This window comes from Camellia sinensis, chromosome 1, assembly GCF_055761805.1.
Source record: "Camellia sinensis isolate YWXY chromosome 1, ASM5576180v1, whole genome shotgun sequence".
Lineage (NCBI taxonomy): Eukaryota > Viridiplantae > Streptophyta > Magnoliopsida > Ericales > Theaceae > Camellia > Camellia sinensis.
The window spans coordinates 249,692,320-249,704,885 of NC_138961.1; the positions used below are offsets into that span (position 1 = coordinate 249,692,320).

Consider the following 12,566-nt stretch of genomic DNA (forward strand, 5'->3'; position numbering starts at 1 on the left):
TTTCAAGCCCCACCGCTCCTCCTTCAAGCACCACGTCTCCTCCATCTTCAGCTGTGGGTTCTGCACACATGAAGACGACCTCCCCGAATCACCACCATGCAAGTGGGACGAGATGCCACGTCGCGACTACAACTCTTCCATCTCCAGCGATTTCGACGATGAACTCTTCCATTCTCCTCCTCCACCAACACGACACCCTATCACCATTTCCATCTCCGGTGATTCTAATAACGAGCTCTTCCCCCCTCCTCCTCTGACGCCGATACGACACCCTATCACCACTTCCTCGGCCGACAGTGGTTTGTGTGGCTAAGAGAGAGACGATGAAGAAGAAGAGATTGTGACACTAGTGTCGTTTTCACTAAATCGCAAGAAGAGGGTGAAGAAGCTGCTACCGTGGTTTCCGATGAAGGGGAAAGTGAAGGACAACTTCGCGGTGGTGAAGGAATCGGTGGACCCATATGAAGATTTCAAGGCATCCATGATGGAAATGGTATTAGCGAAGCAGCTGTTTGAGGAGAGAGACTTCGAGCAGCTGTTGGAGTGTTTCTTATCGCTCAATTCGCGTCATCATTACGGGGTCATTGTTGACGCTTTTTTTGACATTTGGAAGACAATTTTTTTGTAGTACTAGTTGTATTTTGTTTAGTTGCTCAATTGAGTTTTGTATCTTGATTTTTCCTTATTTTTCTCTTTCTTTTGTCCTTCATTTATTTTCTATTCAAACTTGACCAAAAGAAATGTTATCTTTCTTTCACATTATTGAATTAGCAGACATTTACTGATGTGGATGTTGTTGAGTGTGGATGTTGTTGACTGTGAATTAGCAGACATTCAAACCTGACCAATTTTTTTTTAAATTATTATTTTTTCTAAATCGTACGTGTATTTGCTTCATTAAAATCGCGTCTTTAATCGTGTGCTTCATGAGGCATTGTTCATTGGAAAGTTGAGGTTTTTGGTGGTAGAATTCGACGATTCGACTTTGACGTACTGAGTTTATTTTAATTTTTTTATTTATGGGAATTGACTGTGCTACAATGGTGTACTAGGTTGTAAAATAATTATTTGATTTTTATTTATCCTTTTAGGATTAATAGGAAATTTGTTTGTTGCTTGGGGGGTTACCAATTATTTTGGGAGTGAATGTTCTATTCGGGCATGGATTATGCAAAGGAAACCGGTGAAACCATTGCAGGCACGGCGCTAATCCCGACGTGGTTTGTGTGGCCTTATGGGGGAGGAAGTGTTTTTCTCTGTTGCATTTTTACAGGGTGAGACTCAAATGCTCATGTGTGATTTTGATGTTTTATTTGTTAGCTGCACTGTATTGTTCATTACTTTGTTGTAATTCTTAGTTCAATTGATTGTTATTTGTTTGATTTTAATTGATGGGAAGTTAACTTTTTTCTGGTAAAGGTGGTCTGGCCATTATCTAATGACTCCTGTCGAAGGGTGCCCCACTGTATTTCAGACTATTTGCAGCTTACCGTCAAGTTACCATCAGGTTGGTTTATAACTTCAGGAGGTTTTGATGATTCCACTCGAGCTGAGTTTAATTCAATAATACCTTGGTCACTATTGTCAAACAATTTCCTGTTAAATCATATTTATTTTTATTTTTTCATGCAAATTTGTCAATTATGTGTTGTGAATGGTGGATGAGTTCATATATGGTAATTGGGTTCCATGAACAAACAAAACATTTACGTTTTTTATGGGCATAGTGAAACTTATGTACGTGCTCGGTGGTAAATTCTAGCAACCCTTTTAGGTATGGTAATTGTTCTGATAGATGTCGCCTTTTGATGTGGTTGGATGTGAAAATGGTGCTATAATTTTTCTGAAAACTTGTTTCATCCCCTAAGTTCTTGCTGTCATATGCTGCGATTGTAAACACTTCTTCCCATTTTGGTATTTCTCCATGCACCATATTGTTTTCTTGCAAATAATACTTATTACAAGGGAGGTAATTCAGTTGTATTATTTTGAATGCTTACGGAATAAAGAAGCAAGTGCATTGTTGTTGATTGTTCAGATATGGTTTCTCTCTCTTAATTTACTTGAACACAAAGTATAGAAGTTTCTTCCCGGCTACGAAGATGTGTCTTCTCTGCACACAAGAACATAATGTTGTTGAGCTTAGAAGATGAACTGATCCTGTCCTAGCTGTCATGTGATCATTTATTTTAAATGAATTATTTACTATTTTGTGATTTTATTTTTAAATTGATGTAGAAAATCAGCGAAGAGGTTTAGATCCAGAGGAGTTAATTTGGGATCTTCACTTGGACGTGTTGTCATAATGAATGGAATATTAATGAATGCGTTTAACACTCAAATATTAAATTTGATTTCCTCCTATTTCCACAAAAAATTTACCGTGATGATCTGTAATAGCAATATTTTTTAACCCTCATGTAGTTTTTTTTCATTTTGTTAAGTTGAATTTAGCACATTTGCTAAGAGCTGTAATTGGCGCATTAGTGAAGAAAAAAAGAACATTATTAAAATAAGAAAGAAGTTGGATTAGAAGGTTTTGGAATTATATGTTGACCAATGTTAAAATATGTCATTAACTCTAAGCATGGAAAGTCTTTATCTGTGGGCTTTTTTATTTGGTAAGCACAATTCAACTCAGTAGACTTCTATTTCTTCGTATTCTCATTTTGCATAATGCATTAGGTTTTTGTGAGGAGTTCACCATACTGACCCTGTTGGTTTATGAAGCTAATGGTTATTAATAGGGACTTTAGGGTGCATTTCCAGTTGACTCTTATTTTCTTTTATGGCATAAAAAATTAGTAAACATTTTGTGGGATTCTTTCCATCATGCTGTCATCGGCACCCATGATGCATTCATGAACTCGCATCGTGAAACATTTTGAATTAACCAGCCTAAGCAACCGGTGTATAGGCTACGGTGGATGCTGCACCAATACTGCAGTAAAGATATATTCAGGATGTAAAAATAAAATAACCTGACTTCTGAAAAACCCTAGGATGTGTGTACTTCATGAGAAGTCTGTTCTTGACAATAAACAAAATAGCATGGTCCTGCTTGGTCTTTGGCAAAGGGTGAATGAAGCCAAAACTGAGGCCTACGCAATAAATTGTGGGGTTCACTTCAGAAAAATAACTCCTCATACCATGTTACGTGGCTTCACAAAGGAAACATTAAGGAAATGAACAGGAAAAAAAAATGTTTAAATCGCTAAATTAACAGTTTTGGATAAGAGTTGTATCATGTTTAAGGTAGTGCATTAAGGGTATTAGTTTTTTATGGTAAATGTGGCTCAAACATAATGTAATAGAACTATAATGGTTTTTGGCAGAGAGAAAAAAAAAAAAAAGAAGCATATGTAGCACAACTTCTCTTAAAATAAAATGTCTCAATATGCAGTATTCACCCCAATTGCGGGTTTCATTAATGTAGCTTAGTAGCAAAAATCTGGTATGAGTGCAATAATTTTTATGATATTTAACATTGGGGGCTAACTTCCAACACTTCTGAGTGCAAATTGTGCTCACTTTTGATATTTCAAGGAGTTAATTTTGGTCCACTTGTCATAAAAAATGAATTATAGAGTTATTGGTTCAAGTTTTAATATCAAGTTTAATTTATATGGCTAAGTTTGCTTTGCTTTATGTAATCTCATGCAAGCATCAATGCTTTGTATACAAGTAACAAGTATGGTTGTACTTTGACTAATTGGAGTGTAGAACGAGAGTGATGGTGATTTTTACAGCACCTAGTTCAAAGCATTTCCAGAGCCAGAATACATATACATATGTATATACACACATAAATAAATGCTTACAAATGTTTGTAGAAAGTCAAAAGTATTTAATGAAACTGCTTTCTAAATTAGTCAAATCTTCTATTTGACCATTTTAAATGTAGGAAAGAAGGTACATGATGCCCAAGTTGGCACTTATGTTTGGTTGGGGGATTTGGGAAAGGATTTGGAAAAGGAAATGGAAAAGGTGTGTGAAATTTGGTGAAATATAGGTGTATTTTATTCACATTTCACTTAACTTTTCCTTTTCCTTTTCTCTTTCTAAATCCTCCAACCAAACACAACGTTAATAAATTAGACCCCCACCATTGACAACAAGGCAATTCAACAGAGTAGGTAGCCTAAAGTTATACAAAGTGTAGTTTAAAGTAAACTTTACTTCTTCTTTTTTAAATTTATTATGAAATTAAATTTTGGTAGTTAAGCGATATATGGGCTTATAAATGAAGAGCTTTTGCAATAGATATTAGAAAGAGCAATGAAGAGATCGTAGATAATCAAGAACCACCCTGAAGTAGAATGATGCTATTTGTGGGGCAGTGAAAACTTGAAAAGAATTAAATGATATGTGGTCCAAGAAAGCATGATGGTTCGCAATAAATTTTTAATTCATTACTGCAGCTGAAATATGCTTGGGAACTGTCTAAATTATTTAAGCTCTGCAAATATTTGCCACTTAATTCAGGAACATAGAATGTGTTTGTTTGTTTGATTCTGTTGCATATAGTACAAGATTGTTGTTGATGGCGAGTGGCGACATGATGAGCACCAGCCATTTGAGAATGGGAACTATAGGACAGTGAACACTGTTTTCTTAGCCAGGGAATCTGATTATGTTCCTGGAATCCTAAATCCACAAATGCATTCTGGTTCTAACATGAATGTGGATAACGAGGCTTTTCAGCGTTTGGTATGAGACTGATATAATGAACTTTTTTTTTTACAGCTAGTTGCCTGGAACCTAATATCTCTTGTCATTTGCTCCTATGTAAATTCTATTTTCAAATTGTTACGACCCAAACCCGCCCTTATAGGTTTAGCATCGTAACCAGCCAGTAATCCTTGGACTACCGAAGGTCTCTGAACAGATTAACAAGATTAAGGGGCTAGCGGAAGCAAATACATAAATATAGTTGTCCAATAAGCTGTGCTGACTTATATGAAACAGAATATTTAAAACTTTATATACATAATCAACAGTCATTCATACATTATACCCACACACATTAAGGTATCTTAAGTACAGCCAACAGAACAACCGAGTCTTATATATACAGAAACAACAGAACTTGAACATATGACACTTCGGGAACCTCCACGTAAGGCATAATGGTTGGCTGACAACAGAACACAGATCCAGACAAAAGCCTTCAGGCTCGAGCTCCAGAATGCTCACCTATACATATATATATATATATACACAAACAATGAGCTAAAGCCCAACGAATAACATTAAGGTAAAGGGTTTAGTGAACGAAATCCGAACATATTATAAGCGAAAAATAGATCATAGCATAATCATTTTCATATCAGAACATAATAATGGTACATCCCATAGAACACATCACAGAACATCTTCCAACTAGAGTAATCGGTTCCGGATACCGATTAAACACATATCACCACAATGAAGTGGCTAACGAGATCTCGTAAACACATGAATGTCATGGACCCGCATTTTCATGCCGTCCCCCATGACTTGGGACCATCTATGGATGCCATAATAGATTTCAAATACGGAATATTCGTTCACAAAAACAGATATCATTTCGGAAATTATAGCTTATCACATTTCATTTGGAACGTAATTCATATCAACATATCTTTATAGAAATGTTACTCACAGTGGTTCCCGTAAATGGTTAATCAACCCTCGAGCCTTGACCTACAATCACAAAATACATAACATAAGCACATCTTATCATTACACATTCAAGTGGCCATTAAGGCTTAGCTTTCATTACATTGGTTCTTATTCTTTCTTATCATATTGCCTAAAACACACATACTTGCAGTCTCGGAACTTAGCACATTCTCCCTTAGTGTGTTTCTAATCCATAACCTCATTACTATGGCTTAATTAAGGCTTAGGAATGCCTAAGATGCAATGAGGATGCCAAAACATGCCTTGGAACACTTGGTAAATTTTCTGAAAATAAGGTCCACGTTCGAGCGTAGCTTTCCTCGCTCGAGTGTACATGCAAAATGTGAATGGTCGCTCGAGCGCACATTCCCTCACTCGAGCGATCTGTAAAAGACATGAAACTTCTGGGAGCTTACAATTCATGCTCGAGCGGACATTTGGTCGCTCGAGTGGAGTGCACGCACTCAAAGTGGTCGCTCGAGCATAGATACAAATTCTGGAATTTCCAGGTTGCACCTTCAAGCTCAAAACTCGAATTCCAACCTTCAAAACACATCTCTTGGGCCCCAAAACTTGAGATAACATAGTAAACTTGTCAAACATGATGAATTAAGAATTATTTCATAAAATCATGGCCCAAGAGTTTGTTAAAAACTCACAATTTCAACTTAAAACATGATGAATGATCATGAACACAACATGCATGAATTTTTCTTGTATCAAACTTCTCAAAACATGATCCAAATCCACAAAACAACTTGAAACTTGATGATTTCCCTAAATGAAGATGAATTTCAAACATGCAAGAGAGAATTCTTGGAGTTCATGCTCAATTTGTGAGAAAATGTGCATGCATGCATGATTTATTACTCAATTCAACATTTAAACCCATTCTTGACTTTAAACTCTAAATTACCATGAACCATGCAAGAACCAACTTGAATTCATAAACTAAAGGATAAATATCCTACCTTGGGTCCTCAATTTCAAGTCTAGAAGCTCAATTATGCAATCCTTTCTTCAATTCTTCCAAGTTCAAGCAAGAATTCCTAGTTGAAACCAATTTTCTCCTAACTCTCTCCCTCTCTCTCTCTCTCTCTAGTCGGTTTTGTCTCTAGGAAGATGAATGAAGAGTGATGCCAAGCATAGATAAATCAAGACTAATAGATGGCCTAGCATTGTCCACTAATGGCAATTTGGTAAATAACTCAAATTGATGTAATACAGCTTTTTAATCTAGTTTAATCATACCAAATCAAATTTCAATTAAACATACAATATAATCACATAAATTCTAATTAGCATAAAACATTAATCGATTTCAGATTCGGCCGCCGATAAGGCTTTCAATTTACTTATTAAAGTGGAATTCCAAATAGATATTTCTATAAGTAACAGATAGAAAGCCAAAATCATGGAAAACATAAAATAAACACATAAGTTATTTTAATTCTCTCATTAGCATCGTTAAATACGGATTAGTAGCTAATTACGGATTGGGGTTGTTACACAAACAAAAGCATGCTGAGCATTTTTCCATCCTGTATGCATTTGTACTTGACTAATCATGATACCCATTAGGAACTCTTGTTATTACAATCTTTTGTGTACTTTGGTGGTAAAAGTCAGATACTGGTGGATTTCTACGTGTATAGTATAGGATGTTACCTAATGTTGTTATTGCTGAAGTCAGAAATTCTTTGGTATCTCTATGCATACAAGAGCATGTTTATAATGTTGCGATAGTTTTGGGCTTGTCTACCGTTGTTACCCCTCAGATTTTTCCTGCCTACTTTTCTCTTGCTAATACAGTCAGCATAACTGGTTTAATTCAGGTTTCACCTTTTTGTCTTATCAAATCAATGTGATCGTTCCTAAAATTGCCCAAATCAAAAACAATATGATGGACTCAGAACTGTGAAAAGTATAACCCCATTTGAATTTTGGAATTCCTTTCAATAATTTGAAATAAAAAGAAAATTTATTCCCTATTTTAGAAAATGCAAAAAGGAAGTGTCTAAAGCCAATGGAGGTTTCCCTAGTTTGGAATGTGATTAATGAGTCTTAAAAGAATTTAAAAAAAAAAAAATCAAGAAATCTTTTTTTGGCTCACATCTATCTTTAAGTGTTATGTATTGTATATTCACATCTTATATCAGTGAGAACATTGAGAAAGGTGGACTTTGAAGTATTGCTAGATGATCTTTTCTATGACTTTTAATTTATCAACTCGTATATAATTGCAGGTTAGAGTTTCAAGTGGTCCATTGCATGAAGCCTTGCCAAGGGTATCAGAAGCTGATTTAGAGGTTTCCCGCCACCACATTACTATATTTCTATCTACACACATGGCTTATTAGCTGCTTCCTGAGTCAGGCAAGGTTTGAATAATTTTCCCTTGACTTTATTTTATTTTTATCTACTCTTGGAAAATCATATAGATTTGATTGTTGCAACTATGTTTCATGTTTTTCATATAGATACATGTGGCTTGCAGGTCATTGCCTTAGATGTTGATTTACCTGTAAAACAAGCATTTCATATTCTGCATGAACAAGTATCTCTCTCTCTCTCTCTCTGATGTTAAAATTTATTGGATATTGCTGGAGTGTTATTTACCTTAGAAAGGTGTGCTAATGACTGTATAGTGTTAGTTTATTGAGTGTATAAGCAAATAGTTTGCAATGAAGTTACTATATAAAATATGATTTTTTGGCAAATCATGAAGTGTAATTATCTAATATTTGGCATGTAATCCAGTGGATTCCAAATTTGGTTGGAGAAATGAGTAATATTGTTTTATTCTGTGGGGCTGTGCAATATACCAGATTATTTCAGTAGTTATATGCAAATTCCCCGAAGTCACATTTTATTAGAGGTTCATCTATGCTTTCAGATCACATTTTTATGTGTCAATGCTTTACAATGTTTTCAGGCATTTAATTTTTTTTTATAACTAGCATTTATATGTACCTTTCTGAGACTAGTTATTTCCAGGGAATTCTTATGGCTCCTCTTGGGGACTTCTGCAAGGGACAGTTTGTTGGAGTTCTTAGTGCTTTGGATTTTATCATGATTGTAAGAGAGGTATGTTTGGGGGTTTAAAGTAAATTTGTTTGTTTTGTGTGTAGTGTGTGTGTGTTGTTGTTGGTACAAATCTTTGAGCTTCTAAGTAGGCTTATCTGGTCATGATCTTTAAGTTTGAAAGCTTCTAAATTTAGGGGCTGTAGACAAGATATATAACTTTGCTAGTTACTAACATCATACTATATTTTTGTCGTTAAGTCAGATGTGAACTAGTGTAAGATTATTTTAACAAATGTTTCTGACCTATTCTGCAGCTCAATAACCATGGTTCCATTCTGATGGAGGAAGAGCTTGAGACACACACTATATCTGCTTGGAAAGATGCAAAATCATACCTGAGCAAACAAATTGATGGGAACAAGAGATTATTTCCCAGACAACTTTTCCATGTGAGTTTTTACTTGTGGCATGTAAATGAATCACCAGGGTTGGCTACTTTAGTTATTAGTTATTTAGTCTTGATATAAAGGACAAATATTTTGGGATGCTGGCTTTGCCGTTGACATCTTTGCAATGAGCGAAGATGAACACCCCTTTTCGTAACTGCCTTTTGGCTCTTTCTTGTGTCTTCCTTTACAACATCTTAATTCCAGCTTCTTTTGACTAAAAAAAGTCTTACTAGATGGAATTCTTTACTAAGCTGCTATCAATATTGGGTCATATTTCTCCAGCGATCAATGATACGTGTGTAGTTCCATTTGATTTATGGATAAATTACACCTTTAACCCCTGTAGTTTTACCCATATTTTACTTTGGTCCTTATTTTTCAAACTGAACAATTTGGCCCCTACGTATGCCACTTTTAACCCCTGTATGTTTACTCAAGCATAGGTTTTTTTTTAGTGTTTTATTTCAAGGATAACATATGCCACTAAGGCAACCTAACAAGACCTAATCTCCAAAGAGAACACAAGACCCTCACAACCTGAGGGGTTTGATCAAAATAAAAATGCTTCCAACATATCAAGAGGATAGGAAAACCAAAACACTAAGGGGGGTCTTTGAGCCCCCTTTTCGCCATCCCTCTTTGTTGAGGGCTATATGCTTTGGTAAATTAATTGAACTCATATAATTTTTTATTATTGCCTCCCATATCAGTCTTCAGGAAGCAGTGACACATAAATTATTTAATCTGTTTTTGGAATTCCACTTCTGAAATAGGGATTTTCTTCATTTTAATATCCAGCATGAGTAGGTTTTGTCTGCTGACTTTTATGTTGGTTGTGCAGGCTGGGCCAGATGAGAATTTGAAAGATGTTGCTCTCAAGATTTTGCAAAATAATGTGGCAACAGTTTCTGTTATCCATTCATCTTCAGGCAATGCCTCGATTCCGCAGCTATTACACCTTGCCTCACTTTCTGGAATACTAAAATGTAAGGTTTTATTTAGTTTCCTGAACAAGAATTGGTGTTTTCTTACTAACCAATGTCTTGCTCATTTTCAGGTATTTGCAGGTACTTTAAACATTTTTTTGGGACATTACCGATGCTCCAACTACCAATCTGTGCAATTCCTTTGGGTACCTGGGTTCCGGGAATTGGGGAAACAAATCGATGGCCATTGGCAATGTTGAGACCACATTCTTCTCTTCGTTTAGCATTGAGTTTGTTAGTTCAAGGCAAGAGAATATCAGGTTATTATTTTTGAGAGGGGTAAACTTGCTGATCTTGAGCCCCAAGTATTTCTGTCAACTTCTCATAATTAGTTTTGCTTGGTAAGTTGAAGGGCTATGCTTCATTTGATCAGCATATCTTAATGTGCATAAGAGAAGTGTTTTTTCATGGTTTGTTTGTCTGTTTGTTGGGGTTAAACTGTTTGAGGTCCCATACTCCTACTTGAGGTATGAACTTCGGATTAGTGATTCTTAATGGACAAATAAATTTGGATGTTATTGTGACTAGTCCCTTGCTATGGGAATTCCTGGGGATGCATTGGTGATTCTGAAACCATGTTTTTTGTTAATACATAGCTTTGGTCAAATTTAAGTATAGGGTTTGTAATTGCATAGTGATCTGTGCCAAATTTAACTAGTTTTTTATGATATAGATAATAGATGTTTGTCCTACTCTTCAAGTAATTTGGGTAATTTAAACTACAAAAAAATTCAAGCAATTGGTTTATATATATATACATATATATATTTTATTGGCTATTTTACTTTCACTATAACTATGGTTGGGAATGGAATGATGTGTTAGTTTTTATCTTTTGTGCTTAAATTTTTGTTCCTTCATATAATTTTGGTTCAACAAAATTATGGACAAAAGGGATAATGGGGATTGGATTAGGTGATAAGATAAGCAGTAGTAGCCGCAATTAGTGAGAATGATTTACTTATATTTCACCGTTGTCATTTCATCCTCATGTTATTGCGCCTTTTGTCTTTGCAGCTCAAGTTAGTTCAATACCCATTGTTGATGACAATGACTCATTATTAAATGTATATTTTCAAAGGTTAGTTGTGGTTCTAATATAGGACTCTGCATTATGAATCAAATTTCAATTACAATTCCACCATTAAGAGTGATATGTCTGTTTTCTTCTTGACAGTGATATTAATGCTTTGGCAAAGGACAAAATGTATACTCATATTAATCTTGAAGAGATGACTATTAATCAGGTAAGTGCTTCAATTTGTTATTGTTGAGATTATGTGCTTTCCAAGTCAAGTATCTTGATTACTTACCTAAAAAAAAAAAAAGTGATGATGTATCATAGTCTTTGTTTAAGGAATTGTGTTATGATATCCACTACTTATTTGAGTACATGTTGATTTTGAAAGAGTTTGGGTTAGTACAAATTTGGCAAGAAATGCTGAAAATCTTTTCATTTTCATTTTCTTTTTGTTTTTGTTTTGGAAAATATCCAAGCATTGCAGTTGGGACAAGAGCCATATTCTCCATATGGATCCAGCAGTCAGAGATGTCACATGTGTTTACGATCTGATCCACTGCATAAAGTGATGGAGCAATTGGCAAATCCAGGTTATTTTCATTCTCTCTTCTTTATGCTATGTGAAATGTGCTAATTTTGTGAGCGACTAAAATCTGGAGTATATTGAATGTATGATAAAAGCTGTTGGGTTTTTGATAAAATTAAAAATATGATTAGGAGTTACTCATGCCCACCCCATCTACCAATAAATGAGATTCTTATGTGTTCCTTTTGGGAAAATTGATGTGTTCGACAGTGTGAATAATCAACCTGGTATTGGGGTTGGAATTCTGTTCTACTTGGATTTTGAGAAGCCAGTTGGTTTCATTGAGTATGTTAAGTGTTTACGGTTTTCTATGTGAGCTGAATTTCTTTTTTGGTTAGCTATGGAAATGATAAGTGATAATGATTATGAATTGTGAGATGTGAAGTGATATGTGTTGACATTTGAATTGTAAGAGTAGGTAATTGATAAATTGAATTAAGTCCCGTTAAGAAGATGGATCCTTGTAGTCACTCCCTTTTGACGAGACTTAAGGATTGGTTTGGGCTAATTTAATCTGTCTTGGTTTGACTTATAACTGGTAATTTCAATTAATAATATTTAAAGTTAGTTGATGCTTAGTCATCTGGGGATTTGTTTTGGTTTGGATAAATAGAGATATGGTTGAGTAGTACCTCAGGTGATACCAGAGGACATTGAGTCTTACTTGTGTATGTGCGTTGTTGATGTGAATTTGTGAAATTATCCTAATTGAGATAAAAATGTTTGATCATAAATTGTTGTAAGCGCACTTGTGCCAATGTATACATCGATTGTTAGTGTTAATATTTGTAATGATAGGGAGACTACCAACTTGTGGGAAGTCGCATGTACTA

General features: G+C 35.1%; 1 pseudogene; it reads left to right on the forward strand.

The window, feature by feature from the left end:
• The first annotated feature begins 803 nt into the window (after positions 1 to 803).
• On the forward strand, positions 804 to 12,109 carry LOC114320055 (sucrose nonfermenting 4-like protein; annotated as a pseudogene).
• Positions 12,110 to 12,566: the final 457 nt, after the last annotated feature.